Source organism: Centruroides vittatus, unplaced genomic scaffold (assembly GCF_030686945.1).
Source record: "Centruroides vittatus isolate TY-2023 unplaced genomic scaffold, ASM3068694v2 contig_628, whole genome shotgun sequence".
Classification (NCBI taxonomy): domain Eukaryota; kingdom Metazoa; phylum Arthropoda; class Arachnida; order Scorpiones; family Buthidae; genus Centruroides; species Centruroides vittatus.
The window spans coordinates 4403293-4420703 of NW_027122385.1; the positions used below are offsets into that span (position 1 = coordinate 4403293).

Consider the following 17411-nt stretch of genomic DNA (forward strand, 5'->3'; position numbering starts at 1 on the left):
AATATTTACAATAATTTTATGTATGCAATAACATTATGTATGCAATCAGAAAATCGTTGTTCATAGTTTTTATGACTTATCTTTGTATCTTTGTACTTTAGATTTGCTAATTTGTAATCCTTCGAACCATTTGGTATTATCCCCCCATAATTTTAAATAAGCAACAATCTTAAGTTTTATTGAAGAAGAGTGTTAAAAATGTTTACAGATTTTCACAAGTAAAATTGTAAAAACTTAAAACCTGTAAAAAATATTTCTAAACAAACGGATTTAAATCTGTTATTTTGTGTCTAATAAAATATAGATTTATTATAAAAATTATAAAATTTTTATAAATGTTAAAATAATTTATATATTTAAAATTTGAACGTAAAAGAAATAATTTGTAATATTTTTACTTAAATTAAATATTTTTATTTATTACGTATCAATAAACACGAAATATTAATTTAAAAATAATAAATTTATTAAATTTTTTAAATTTATTAAAAACATGTTTACAAAATTAATAAATATTATTATTATTTTATGTATATTAATTGTATATTTCAATTAAATTTTAATAAAAATTTATAAAGTTTTGTGGAGTTAAAGAAAATTAAGTATGATTTTTAAATTAAATAATAATTTTTATTAATTATTTTAAAAAAAAGCAATTTTGTCCATTTAATTAATTTAATTTACAAATAAATTAATTATATTTCTAATGTTACATTTACTGAATTTAAATCATATTCGGCAAAGATATTCCATATTAAAATACAGGCACGATTTAAGCGAGTAAATGTATTATAAAGGGGTATAATGTAAATCTCGAACTGTATATAGTTTAATTATAATAATGCTGTATATATTATAATAATAATAATTAATAGTTAATCAAGTTAACATGCGGAAATTTGTTGTGCGTCTTGTTGTATATTCATTTATCCTATGAGTTAATGATTCTAAAAATATATGATTTATTTATAGTTATTAAGTGTCATAATCTTAAAGAAATAATTATAGAAACGAATAATATAACGAGCATTGAAATATTCACTTAAGATGCCTCGACATGTTTTCTACAGAAGAAAGGGATGGGCTTTAAAAAGAAGATTTATCTTTAAATAATTATCATGGAAAATGTATATAAAATTTTAAAGATATATTCTAGATGCTTACTTATTTAAAAATCACATAAAAGCTTATTTTAGTAATTACATGTAAACAAATCTTCAGACGTCGTTTTCCGAAATAAATACTTTTTTGCACCTCTCTAGCGAAATAAAATTTCTTTAGAGTTTATTTAGATTTGAAACATTATCGTGTAAAAAAGAAGTTTGTTATCACTCGAATTAATACCAAAATTCTTTATCATATTTCGATTTCTTCGTGTCTATTTAAAATATTTGAAGATCTACTTACCTGAATAAGGATTTCTTTGCATATAATTACTAAAATCAAACTTCCGTAAATATTTTTAATCATAATCATAATCTAGAAAATACTCTAATTATCATTAAGATTCTTAAACCATCTTCAGATATCCGTATATTTAGGTACTAAAATGGACAATCTGTCAGCATCCACTTCCTGAAATCAAACAACCACAAGGTTTTTTTTTTTTTTTTAGATCCAAAATCATCATCTTAAAATTCTTTAAACCTGATCATCATCGAAATTCTTTAACCTCTAAAGTTCTTTGTGTCTAGTTTAAAAAAAAAAAATGTTAAGAAGATACTTAATGTATATATATAGGCTTATTCCTCTAGAAAAAGTTTATTGTAATTAATAGTAAAAAACTACTTTTATAGTAGAAAAAATTAGAAATTTTATTTATAAACTGCAATTAGAAATGTTGAAAAAATATTTTTGCAAAAATTCTAAGTAATTTAAAACATTTTTTATATATTTGTATGTTAGTAACTAGAAACATTTAGAAAAAAAAATCTGAAAATTTACTTTCGAGTAACAATAAAAAAAAAGAAAAAAATACAAAAATGCCTGAAATCTTGTTAAATGATAACCAGAAATATATTTAAAAAATTTTGAATTTCACGTTGTTAAACACTAACATAAAGAAACTGGAACAATTTCTAAGCGATATTCAAGAAATTTTTTAATGGTTGAAAGAAGTATGAAGTTAAAATATTAAAAAATACATATTTTTTAATGATCTCTTTTTATATATTTTTAAAAATAAATTATCTAAAAAAAGTTATAAAATTAAAATAATATTTAATAACGCTTCAGGTTACATGTTATGATTAAAATTTTATAATATTTAATAACGTGTTTATTATGAAATACGATACGTTGAGATCATATTAAAGGCACTCATTGAGTAATTAAAAGTTAAAAGGAAACAAATTATATAGTTTTTAATCTATTAAATGAAAGATGATTTTTGTAAATTATAGAAATCTGTTGGAAAAAATACGTTTTCTGTAAGAATTCACGTTGAAGATGCTGAAAAAAAAATGATGAAAGTCATCCCAAGCAGTCATTTTAAAAATAGAGCTCTCTCTTACATTTTCCCAAAAATATTCACTAAAATGAATTTTTTTTAAATTAAAAAAGTAGCACGGAATATAAAATTACAGAGATATAAGTTACTTTTTTCTTCAAGAAAAAGCATAATTTTCTTACTACTATTTCCAATAATTCAGTCTAACGTCTTAAAAAATCTTGGATATTTTTTAAAGTAATCTACATAAAAATTTAATTTTGAAAAATTACAAAATCTTATTTGTAAAATAAACTAAATAATATATATTCCAATTTAAAAAACAATAATAACAATAATAAAAGAAATACTTCATTTTTCATAAAGTCTTCATTAGTAAAATCTTTTAAATTTATTAAAATTCCCTTCCAAGATGAATAACAACAATACTACCATCACCACCACCAACAACAGAAGTATTTTGTAACAAACCGTCAATTTAAAAAAAAAATATTCCGTATTTCATACTTAAATAAAGAAGGATCTTTTTTATCGGATTTTTTCTCTTTTTCCTTTATTAGAAAGGCGGATTCTAATATTGAATTTTTATCAACGTTTAGGTATAATGTACTAAGTTTTGTATAGGGTAAGGTGTCTAGTTTTGTAACTGATTCTCTTCCATATCAACTAACGAAGTAGATAATTACTGAATGGCACAATACGAAACAAACTTGTTAATGAACAACCGGTTAGACTATATTTCGATCTCCCAACCCACTAATTGCTATTAGAAGCAAACAGGGCATAAATATTCTACCGTTTCATTTCCCACTTCCATTATCGGGCGTCACAAAAGGGTCACGCGATTCAACCTATTCTCTCTCTCTTATCCAGGTACATTTTGTGGATCGATTGAAAGTGGTTTTTCAATCTCGTGTCGTTCTAGGCGTTTCTATTCTCGAGGTCAAGAATTCGATTTGTTCCCATGAATATTTAACTATTAATTGCAACATGGATACCCTCCAATCACGTAAAAGGTGGGGGAACCATTCTCTTAGTCTCTTATGAGAATCAAAATGTTTAAAATGCGTCAGCTCTTATGTGATCTGAAATATTTACATGCTAGAAAGGAAGAAACGGACAAATATCAAAAAGTTGACTCTGTTACAAGGTGTCAACTGTATTATTTTAAAAACATTGTTTATGTATGACATGAAAAGTTTTTTATACATAAATTTTATACTTTTTAACAAAAATCTGCTTTTATCATAAATTGAATTTACATTTCTATAGAAAAGTTTTCTTTTCTTTATTGTGAAGTTTAAGAGTATTGCCTATTTTTTATTTTTATTTTTTATCTTCATTCAAAGAAAACAAATTCTTCTCGAGAACCATGCTCTATAAATATATTGTTGTGTACTACAATAGAGTAAAATACAACTAAATCCAAAAATGAATGTAAGAAACATGTAAAAAAATTTAGAATTATTTTAATATTTTTTTAAAAGAAGAATTAAAAGTTATTTTTATACAAAATTTCTAATTTCTTCCTAATATGAAGAAAGGATTTTTATTATATTTATTATTATATTAAACGATTTTAGTAGTAGATTTCCTAGATAAATATCTTCAGATTTCTTTAACCAAATTCAAAATCTTAAGACAAAAAATTTTTACGATGATTCAGATGATGATGGTTAAGGAATATTTTAGGTAATGATGGTTTAAATTTTAAAAAAATTTAAGACTACTTCATTAACTAGAAGGGAGATAGATTTCCTCGCATCTAGTTAGTGAAATCATACTTCTATTCTATATTAGACTCGCATCATCTTCTAAAAACCCTCTTATTATACAAATTCTTGATAATAATTTAAAAATATATACATATCAAATAATTTATATAAGTTAAAAGACTTTAATAAGCATTTATATTAAAATTGAACTGTATTTAATATGAAAGTTTTCCGTGTTGAATTATATACCAATTAAATAAATTTCACCGAGGACTAATTACGTTCAATTTCTCACAAAATCTATAATTTAGTTTGACTAATGATGGAACGATTGATGATTAATAGAAATGTTCATCACACTGAAGTTTACTTGTTTGTAACCACGTTTATAAACATTCTTCTTTACGCACGATTTTTCCTCTTCCTCTCTGTACACGTTTCTTGTTTGTAAGATTATCTGTTACATGAGAAATTCAATATTAATTCAATAAGAAATTTTACTCGAGCATAAAGGAATACAAAATTTTAAATATTCTACACGACTACAAAGTTTTGTAGAATGTTGTATTTTTATTAAATGCTAAACTTGATTATGTATTAATAATTTTGAAGCGGATGAAGATAATGCAAACCGCAGTCTAATCTCAGATGTACCCTTTAGGGAGGCATAATTAATCATTTCGAATTCAAAACTGGTAAATTCGACTATAAAATTACTTGGCCTTGTTGGATTTTAAGTTTCTTATTATCATAGTTCTTGTTGTTTGTTTAAAAATACAATCTTTACACCTTTTCCTTTACGTTTTTTATATAACATTTTCAAATATAATACAATATTTTAATATAAAATTTAGTTTTAAGATCTTTTATTTAATCAAATAATAAGCTTTAATCATCATATTCTTAAAAATTATCTCATTAAAAGTCATTATATTCGGATGTAATGTTTACATTAAAACATAATAGAATTAATTAAGAAATTTCTCATTTTATAAAATTTTAATCAAATTTGCGACACGACACAATTAATTTAATTAAAATAAATATTTTATTAATATCATTATTATTAATTTATTAAAAATTTACATCTTTATAGGCTATTCATTTTCACTATTCAATACAGAAAATGGATAAACTTTTACATTAAAAATAAATAAAACTTGGGTGAATTTTCTTTCTGTTTTTTTTTATTTATTTTTTAATAAATTTTATTATAATTTTGAATTTAGTGAATTTTAATTTAAATCAAAATTTCATGAATCATACAACAGATGTTTCTCAATCATGAGCTATTAAACTAAATAGGAAAATCTATTCAAATGCTGTTTCTCTTATCCAATTACACATACATTGATTTTGACTTCATTTAATTTATTTTATTCTATTTTAGTGCATGTTGTTAGAAATCGTTTAACAAATGAGAATTAATTTATATCTAATCAATTTGTTTTTTTTTTAACTTTACAAATACAAAAATAGTCTCTAAATACATTCATTGTGTTATAAATAATTAGCTTAATACATTGGAATTTATACTATTGAGAAAATTGGTTAAATAATTCTTGATTTTAATTAAATTTTGGCTTTAAGCATTCATTATTCACTGAGAGTATAGTTAATCAAGCAATACAACATTGGCTATTTATATTATAACAATTGGTTTAAGTATGGATATGTTATGTTTATCTTTAAAATAACAAAATTTCAATTAGTGTTCTTGCTTTAAAAACCCCGCAAATGATTTCTAAATGTGTAAAAAAAATATATATATATTTTTGATTATTTAAATATTAAAGTTGATTTCATTTCCGTAATAACAAGTTAACTAGAAAGCATTACAAATATATAAAAACAGTTTTTATACTTTATTTTTTTAAACAGGAATACATATATATTTGCAAACTAAAATAATATAATTTTAATTTTTTTAACTTATTTACAAATCCAGTCGGAATTACAGAAAGTACAAACAGTGTAGGTTTACAGCGGCTACCTTTGAAGTCAAGAAATTATATATATATATATATATATTTTAACAGCATCGATAAACCAGCTTGATCACTATAGCAGAACAAAACATCAACATAGTTTCTTCTTATCTGTAAAATATAATTTTCTTACTAAATATTCATCGTAATTTATTTATAAACAAAATTTTGGTTTATTAATAATGTTTATTTGCATATTTTATATTCATAATAGCTTGAAATTCTGTAAGAAAGATAAAAAATTTTTTTGTTTATAAAAATTCACGATGTTTTCTGAATTTTATCTTAAAAAGTTTCTTATTAAATGAGTTAATTTATTACAAAACTAGAATTTTTACATAATTTTAAGAAGATACTTTTTTTTTTTCAACTTCTTCCAATCTTCTATCAGACTTAACCTTGTATATATCTCCTACACGTTTTAATCTGAAACCACTTATATCGTGAGTTTTGTCAATAATGTTTCTCCGAATATTTTATATTCATAGTTTGTTGACACTAAAGAATTAGTAACGAATTTCTTTTCTTGATAATAAAAGTTGATGGCTTCTTCAATTTTATCTAGAAAGTTTCTTATTATATTAGTTAATTAATTACAAAAATAGTATTTTAACATAATTCTAATCCTATATTTTTCAAATTTCTTCTTTCCTCCTATTAGATTTTATCTTTTACGAACCCCTTTCGCGAGTTAGTCTGTAAACTTCTATCACGTTGTGAAATTTATTTATCAACAAATTCCATGGTATAGACAAAATTTGCAGACTATTTTACACTCATAATTAGTTAAAACCTTGCAGAGAAGTGTGGAAATTTTTTTTTTCACAGAATTAATGTTTTCTTCAATTTTATCTGAAAAATGTTCTTATTATATTAGTTAATTTATTAGAAAAATAAGAGTTTTACATAATTCTAATCTGATAGCTTCTCAAACTTCTTATCTTCTATCAGAATGAACCTTTTATGAACCCCTTTTCACGTGTTAATCTGTAATCTCCTACTATTGAACGTCATGAAAAGCATCTTTACCATTATCGAATTTTTCACATGGATCACTAATGGAAACCTTTGATAAAAATAGAATTATTAAAACGTATATTACAAGCTTAAAAACATTTTTTTTATTATTATAATCCTATTTAACGAAAGAGATTTATATCAAAGAAGGGGATAAAAAACATTCTTAAGATTATTGTTCTCTACTTAATACATTTATTAATTATTCATAATACCACTAATTAGTAATCTTGCTTATTATTTATGAATTTTTAACTATACTAATTTAATCCCAGATTAAAATAAACAGATTAAAATTACATTTGTTGTACTAAAAATAGAATTTATTTATGCTTTTTAGTACTTAGATGCCGTCTCCTAAGTAGATAAAGCATCATTTCAAAAATCGAAAACATGTTCACGTGATGTTTTTTCTTCTAATGTCATGTCATTTCACTTCTTAGGTGTGCTTTGTTGTCACAGTTTATTACATTAAAGAAAGTACTTTCATATTTGTCTTTGCAAGAACAAGGGACCTAATGCATAAATGATGTAAAGTTATAATCAGAAAATTTGAAGACATTAATATTTATTTTGTGATAGATATAAGCTTATCGGTGATTATTAATAATATTATATTATGTAAAGTAAAATCTTAATATCTTCTTGTTATTCTTATTTCTTTAAAAGTAACTGTCACATTAGTGTCAATTTAAAATATAAGATATTGATCTGATAAGTTTAAAATACTTTTGTTTGAAAAGGATTTTGAGATGGTAAATATTAAATAATAATAAAAAAGGTCAATAATTGATTTATATTTGTATAAATACAAAACTGTAATAATGCCAAGTAATACAAAATGTGTTCAATTCATTTTCTGTATTAACGCCAAGTAATATTAAATGCGTTAATTCAAGTAACGCGAACCTAATTAACATTGCGTCAGTTATGTTGTGTTAATTAGAATTAAAATAATACTGTATATACAAACCTTATTAACAGATAAGTTGTGTTAACGCCAAATAACACAAGTTTATTTTAATGCCAAATGATATAAAATGTACTTCAATTTATACGGATTAACACAAATTACTTACATTAATACAAATCTGTTTTAACACATAATACAAAGCTATATTAATGCCAAGTAAGGTATATCTGATTTAATCCCTAGTGACACAGCTCTGTTAATATTAACTTATATAAAACTATATTAGTGAAAGGTAAAAAACTGCTAATTCGAAGCATTTTAACACACTTCTTTCGTATAATAACGCCAATATAAAACTGTGTTAATGTCAAGTAAAATAAATCTAGTTTAGTTTCAATTATACTGTTATGTTAACACCTAGTAAGACAAATCCACTTTAACTACACATAAAAGAAATCTTTATAAAGAACTAATGATACATTTCAACTCGATCTAATAATAAGCTGTATTAATCCAATTAATACAAAGTCACTTTGATTACAAGAAAAAATACGTTAACACCAAGAAAAAAGTAATTTTAGAAAAAATTTCAACTTTCAAGCAGTAAACATAATCTTTGCATAAGGACTGATACATCTCGTTTCCATTAGCCTAAGTGATGTTTAACTACGAATGGACATTGCAATCGTTTTATTCAGATGTCAACTACAATTAATCCCGATAATAAATCATTCTCTGATTACTCTAGGCAAGTGTAAGCGCCTTATCATTCTAGCTGACTGAATACAATCAGATGTTTCTAGTACAATTTTACTATCTATTTTAATGTATTCCGTTGTTTTGAAATATATATTTATATTTTTCTTTCAAGATTTCTTTAGTAAGATCCCGAGAGAGGTTTTGAAGCACCGTGAAATTGGGCCTTACTAAAAATTCAATAGATGGTAAAGGACACAGACACTTCTCTAGTCCAGACCACAGGTGGGGCTCTGTCTTCGTTTCTATTGCGTGAAGTTTCCGGTCCATGAAGCGAACACATATCTAATGTTTGCTAGGGACAGATGTTCTTGTAAAAAAGAGGGAGTCGAAGAGTGTCCCTACTTCTTACAAAAGAAAAATAAAGGAGGGGGGTTTCTACCTTAACGCGATACATTTCATACCCCCACTCGCAACGAATAAAGCACCTTTTCTATAAAGCAGAATATATTCTCTAAAACTTGTGAAAAGTTGCTTTTATACTACTATTTTTTTTTTTTTTTAAAGTGAAATACTTTTCTTAAATCATGGCTAAATAAAGATTTAATAATTAAAAAAGAAAACTGATAAAGTAATTAAAAGATTCTATACTTTTATGAATTATTTTGTTCCCTGTACTGATTGTTGGATGTAATTAAAATTATAGATAATAAAAGGCCACTCGAACAATTAAGTTTTCTGTCGATCCTCCTCTTTGATTAAACCAAGAACATTTTATTGATGCATTTTTACAAATGAAAAAAGAATTTTTGCTTTTTTTTCCCCCTTTTATGTTAGAGTTAATTACGTGAATGTTCTTGTTTGTATTTCAAAACATGGTCAAAATTAATCTTTCGGAATTAGAAAAGAAAATTTCAACTCTTCAAATATTATTGAATCACAAACCTTAAATTTTAATAATGATTTTTATTGATTATTTAATCACTTTAATTTTTCTTATTTTTTTATTTTTCTTTTAATAAGTTCTAATTTTACACACACAAAAAATTACATAATTTATTTTATTTATTAAAATATTTAAATAATTAAATTTTTAAATTTCGTCACTTAAAATTAAAATTATTTTAAAATTAAAATAAATTTATTTTATAATTTAGTAAAATAGTTTTTATAATATTTAAAGTTTTTTAGAATATAATTCCTAACTCGAATTCTTTAAAAAATAATTGACTTTATTTTAATATTAACAAGAGTCTTAAAAAAATTAAATTTTAAAATGTTTTTCATAAAAATCCATAATATCTTTATTTAAAATAAATTTTATTTTTATTTAACGTTATACTTAAATTTTATAATATATAATTTTGCAAGTTAAAGCATATTTTTAAATTAATTTACTTTATTTTAATGTTAGAAACCGCTTAAAAATAAAAATTGTAAGTGATTTTCCACATTTAAACACACGAAAGAATATTATTACATCAATTCAAATATTTCTGAATTATATAATATTAAAGTCTTATATAAAAAAGAAGATTATTTTCTTAAGTTATTTATAATTGTTTATATTTATTAAAAAAAGAAGTATTCTTAAAAGTAGATTTACTTGTCTCATTCAAGTTATAAGAATGTATTCAATGTTGTGATGGATTTAGGATTTGCAAAGCTCGAAAAGAAAAAGTACCATCTGGAACGGAAAAGAAATCTTAGTCTTCTTTAGAAATGGTTTTGAAAATATCTGAAATGTAGTCATGCCAAACCAAAATAAAATAGGCTGTAATATATAAAAAATAAAGTAAGTAAATAAATACTTCTATCATTGAAAATTGTGTCTGAAAATGTAAAGTTTCAAATTTTCATATTATGTTGCGATTAAAACAACTTTAGTGTTGAATATAAAATAAGTATTTGAACTTATTTATTACAAATGATATCGGTTGTATGTATAGAACATAATAGAATAATAATTATTATAAAATTATGTATTTCTATGTACTTTTAAGGTACATAACTTTTAAACTTGTGGCGACATCTGTCCTTACAAAGTGCAAAATTGAGTTTTGCAAGGGATAAACATCCCTCCTTTTATGTTAATTCATAGCAGAATTTCATTATTTTTATATATTTACTACATGTATTGTTTTAAAATCATATTTATCAGCTATAATGCTTTACTACTACATTTTGGCAAGTGAAGATGTTTGACAGTGGTGATGTCTTAACAAATATAAAATTTGTATTGAAATTTATTATAAAATTAATAAGTACATAAAATATATCTTTTGTCTTGTTTATTAAGTTATCTTGAATAAAACTATAATTTAAAAACACTAAGTAATATAATTGTTATGTTAGTGTTCTTATAACTTGATTTAAGTTAATTTATGTGATAAAATTTTTATATTATTCATTGAATGAAACATTTTAAAAATTATATTTATTACAAATTTTAATAAATTAAATATCTTTTTACTTAATTTGAATGTTAATAACGTTACAAATTCTTTATAATTGGTTACATTTATGGAAGAATTATTTTTAATATTTATATTTTAATTTTGAATAATCTGTCCATTTTATTGTTAAACCTTTATAAATGATTTATTAGCTTTAATATAATGAAATTACTTCAAATTTTACATAAATTTAATAATTTTACAGCTTTCTCTCTTTGTTAAACTATAAGCCAATTTATAAAGTAAGATTTTAACGTAAAAGAAATGCTATAAATTTTAAAATATCTATAAAAAGAAATCACAAAGTTAGATTGCAAGATTTAAGAAAAATTACCAATAATATCAAAAACTATAGCTGCTTTTTTATATTAGTTACTTTTATATATATTTCTATACTGTTTGCCAGTAGAAAAGCAATATTTAGTGAATTCCTGGAACCATTTTGTATGATTAAAATTGAATTTTGTCTGAAGTTAAAATAAATCAAAACTGTTCATATAAAAACAAAATGACTAAAGCTATAGAATCTATAACTTTTTTTAGTGATAACTTGAAGCAACTTCATTCTTTAACTTTACACAATTACAAAAAGTAAAATAATATTTTTATTTTATTTTTTCATAAAAAAATGAAGAATTATAGATATTTTTTAAGTTTCTATTTTTTGAAATAAAATTAATCTTTATTTTTTATTTAAAAATAAATTGAGTTATTTCTTTTCAAAATAAAACAATTTTTAAAAAGTTTTATAGTGCATTTAAGGAAGAATATACATTTTTCCTTATTCTTATCCTTATATTCTTTCTTATGATTTTTATAACAAAACTAATTATGATTTAATTGCAACCTTGTTTTTGAAACAATATAATTATTTAAATTTTTAATTTAAAAGAATTTTTAAATTATGTTTTTAAGAAAATTGTTTATGAATACATATACCAATATACGAAATTAATATACTATAATTTTTATAATATAAATAATTTACTATTTAAGTTTATAAATCATAATCAAAATAAAAATTTAATCCCGTCTATTCTTAATTAAAAATATTAGTACAAGTTAGTATATTATAAAAATAAAATATTAATAAATTACAAAAAAAGTAATTTTAATATAACAAATTACTAATTAAAATGCATTAATTATAAATAAAGACATATTTTCTAAAGTAATTTTTAAGAATTTAATAAGAAAAACATTAAAAAAATCTTTTGCGAAGAAGTAATTTAGGAAATTATTTATATATTAATTATTACAAAATAATTTTTTAATGTAATAATAAATTAAATTAAAAAATGGCCGATAAGTCCGTAAACTGAGATCGTTATTTAGCTAAGTTACTCAATGTAGTAAGTCCTAGCAATGTAGTAGAATGCTGAAAACTTGCTTATTAAACAAGAAAATTTCATTGTTTTAAAGAAATTTTCTTAGTATAAACTACAATTAAACTATTCTTTTTAAAACGATTAAGTTTTGGTCACTCTAATCACAATTAAACAATTTCTGGAATTAAAACTAATTTAACCTTTTTATTAAATATATTAAAATTCTCTTTTCTTTCGCGTATATTTATAATATATAACAAGAAATTTTTGTATAGTAAATTATTTATTATATATTAAAATGCTTATTCAAATCAATATAGGCCTACTTCTATTAGTATATTTAATGTTAGTAATTATTATAAAGCAATAATTCTTATAAAATTCTTTAATATTATGTCAAAATTGAATTCTTTTTTATTTTAATAAAGAATAAAAATTTTAAAAAGTAAAAATAATATTAAAAAAATAATAAGAGATGCTCTGTTTAAAATCATGATTATTTTACTGAGAGTTTAAGAAGATATTACATCAAGACCTGAACAAAATCGTTTTCTATTCGCATAGAACCAATTCTTTTTTTATTTTATTTTACTTTTATATATATTTTTTTCTTTTCCTTTCTTAAAAAGAAAGGAACGTAATAACCTTCTTTGAGTTTTTGAACGAGATTAGGAGAAATTGTACCTATTGAAAAGTAATGCATCGGAAGAAATACAAATAAAGGACCGAGATAAATGATTCTAAAGGTGATATATTCAATTTGGAAAACTGAGAATTGGAAAAATCTAACAAATGTAGTAGATAAAAAAAGTATATTAAAATAATTTATAGTTTAAAAAAGGAAAAAAACTTAAAAATTATAAGAAAAAAATTTAAAAGTAATCTGAATATTGCTAATTAACTTGCTAAATTTTAAAATTTTAAAAGTGATTTAACAAGGTTTTAAGTAAAAAATAAAATTTTCTGGCGAATTATAATAATTTCATTTAATTTATATTAATACAAATAACTTTTGATGTAAAAATTAACAAGAACATTATAAAAATAAAAGAAAATTGCTAATTTCTGTCATTTATAATTATTTCTCATTACTGTAATTATGAACGATCATTGTGGTTTGACAATGATTTCTCATAAATAATTGTAATTGAACAATAATATTTGTTATACATTAATGGCTGTTTAACAATGATTTTTCATAAAACAGTTACTTTAGCATTATTTATCATGAATTGCCATAAAAAATAATGGTTAAATTATAATTATCATTGTTCATTTAAACAATTTAAATAATTATTTCTTATAAATTATTACAATTTAACTCATAAAAATAAATAAATATAGCTTTTAAAGGCAAAGTAATTAATGCACTACATGAGCTAAATATGAATGAGTATGGGAAAATGAGCTTTTTGAAATGGTAATTCTAATAGTAATTTAAAGAGATTTGAAAATTTTAATGAATAATTATATTTCAAATATTTTCTGACATTTTTTTTAATGTTTTATGAAGAAAATGTGTTTAGTAACCTAATATAAAGAAAATTGAATATAGTCATTTTATGGCAAGAAAGTTCAATCATATAAAAAGATTACAAAACGTGATTTCCCTTGTGTAATTTCAAAAAAATTACAAGAAAATTGCTTATTGTGAAATATCATTCTCTTTTCTTGAAGAAGTAAATTTAATGAAATATTTAAAATTTTAAATTCTGTCATTTATAATTATTTTTCATAATTGTAATTTTAAAGAATTATTATGGTTTGAAAATGTAATTTAACAATCAATTTCAATAATTCATTCTTGCTTTACAATTATTTCCATAAATTATCATGGAAATAATGGTTAAACTATACTTTTTCTTATTAAATCATTTAAATAATTATTTCATATAAATTATTACAATTTAACAATTCTTTCTTATAAATCATTATAGTTTTAAATAATCATTTCCATAAATTATTATAGAAAAATAATAGTTAAACTACTATTATTATTTCTTATACATTATTATAATTTAAGAATTATTTCACATAAATCATTCGAGTTTTAAACAATTATTTCTCATAAGTTATGATAATTAAATAATATCACCTCATAATTCATTGTAGTTTAAGAATTTTCATAAATTATTATATCATAGCAACTATTTCTCATAAACTGCAACAGTTTAACAATTATATTTCATAAATGGTTCTAGCTTTGAACAATTATTTCTCATAAATTATAAGAATGAAACGATAACTTCATATAAATCATTTTAGTTTAAGAATTCTCATAAATCATTTTAATTAAATACTATGATTTCTCATAATTGTAAGTCATTGTATTATATTTTACTATAAATTATTTAAAATGGAAATAATATCTTAATTATTATTTGATACATAATAAAGTTATTCGCTTATAAACATTAGAAATATTTATTTTTTATAACAATTCATATATTAAAATGGACAGGCCAAAAATTTCCGTTTTGGCAGTTTTCCGTTTTATAAAAGTTTATGTTTCTATTATTGATCCTTGTAGAGAGTTGAAGGAAAACAGTCTGTATTCTTTTACAAAAGAATTATATTTCTTGAGACTATACATACAGGAAGAGTCAATTTCATTCATTCAAAATTTTTTAAAAAAGTTTATATTCTTTTGTCACAATTTTCAGACAATGAAAATACAACCTTAACGAGCAATTATTTATTGTGACATCATCACAATGCTGGGCTGCAATTTTCAATCATATTTTTTTAATTTATTTAATTTAAAATATATACTCTCTGCCTCAAATTAGTAGTGTCTTGCCCCTGTATATCATACTTTTCCTGTTAGCAATGGAGTCATGCAGATCGTCTATCCAGCTTTTTCCAAGGAAAAAATTTTGAATTGAAATAATGTGACTTTCAGTTTGCACTAGGAATATGTATATAGTTAATTTGGACCTCCTGTCACTACGCTTTCAGTATCTGGTTTCAAGATTCATCTAACTAACTCTTTTCTCGAGATTAAGGAAGGACAGACAGACACGCAGATGACAGTGGCGATTTATAGGTCTACAGTTTTTTCAAATTGCAGCCCAACAAAGAAAAAATCACGATACACTGTACTGTACGGGATCTTGGCACCGAAAGTTAGATCATAATCAGAACTCAATTTACAATATTACTTATGACTTACAAGTTGGCTACATCAAAAAATTTCACTTTATTTAGGATTATGCTAGGCAAAAGCTAAAGCTGGTTCCAAAACGTCCTACCTTTCTGCATTAAAGAGTTTTCTACAGTTGAGTTTATTATTATTATTATTTGAATTATGCATGTCTCAGTTTTCGCTGGAAACATTTACCCAATGTGGAGAAGAAAGTTTCAACAGATTTAGATTCGATTGTTGAAGACTTTTCTTACATATGGCAGGTTTCAAGTGAAACGGATTTAGAGATCATATTCAGAAAAACGTGATCAAAAATATTCAGCAATTTAAGATTTTTTACTAATGATTGGGTAGACTGCGGATATAATAATTAGTACAATATACAGTGGCATATCCAGGATTTTGAGAAAATAGGTGCTTCTCAAGACAGATTCGCAGGATCATGGCCCCTGTCAATTTTCGGAGGATATTATTCTATCACCTTATCTTACCTAATTGAAGACATGCGATATGCGTTTTACATTTCGGTCTATTTATTGTAAAGTAACAAAACTGATTGCTTCGGTATTGAGAAGATGCTGCAGCAGCACCATAAGTATCCCCAGATACGCCCTTGACAATATGTCTTTTCTGTAGTTTTCAAATTAAATTTTGAATATATTAAAGAATTATTCATAAGGTATTTTGTTATTATTGATATTCATAAGAAATATACTTCAAGAATTATAAATGCTATTTGTTTCTACTTTAATTTTTTAGGAAGACATTTATTGTTATCTGATGAATAAAACTGAGACTTTTTAAAATACATTATTCAGATTTATGCCTTTTAACTAAAGAAAATTGTTAAAGATCTATCTTTAAATATATTTAAGCAGCTTTAAAATAATAACTTTTATCTTAAGAAAGATTTATAATTCATTTTTGTTCTTATGCATAAAATTCTTTATTGATTTTGTATACAGAACAGTAATTTTAAATTATAAGATAAATTATTTTTCTTTTAAAAATAAATTTATTCATTTTAAAGAGTACATATTAAGATAAAATATATAATAAATATTTTATTTGCATTAAGGCTAAGCTTTGTTACAGGGGGTTATTTTGCCAGTAATTTATTAGTACACATTTGTTACATGACAATCGTTCAATGTACAGTACTGTACATTTTCTTAAAGATCACAAGTAACATTACAATAATCATTTAGTAGTATATTTTGTCATTAGTTTACTTTTAAATATTTTACTTTAAGTAATCTAATTAGTAAACGATATTTTACTTCAATTAATTTTTCATGTATTTTTTAATTCTTTAGCGATTTGATTAAAAAACCGTTAATTCTATACATTTGATAAAATTGTTTAGTTTAGTTCTAAAGTCTTGATTTTTTTTCGTAGATATTAGTTCTTTAATTTCATATTTTTGATGGTATTTATTTAGTCCTTCACATTCTCTTAGTAAATGATTCAAAGAATAATCACTCGAGTTCCACCAATAACACCTGTCTTTGGTAAAATCCAAATAAGTATTATTAATAAACAATGACTATTTATTGAGCCTTAATTGGATTAATAATCTTTTTATACTCATACTGATATTAGCGGTTATGATATTCGTAGACGACGGGATATTTAGAATGTTGATGTACGTACCATGGATGGTATACTGAATGATTTAATAAGTTTTGATCCATTATTATTGAT

General features: G+C 22.7%; 1 long non-coding RNA gene across 1 annotated transcript; it reads right to left on the reverse strand.

Moving 5' to 3' along the window:
* Positions 1-5754: 5754 nt before the first annotated feature.
* LOC136979567 (uncharacterized) lies at positions 5755-10947 on the reverse strand. Its single transcript, XR_010881403.1, has 3 exons — positions 10385-10947; positions 7059-7218; positions 5755-6263 (listed from the first exon to the last, which is right to left on the reverse strand). It is a non-coding gene; the product is annotated as an uncharacterized lncRNA (long non-coding RNA).
* Positions 10948-17411: the final 6464 nt, after the last annotated feature.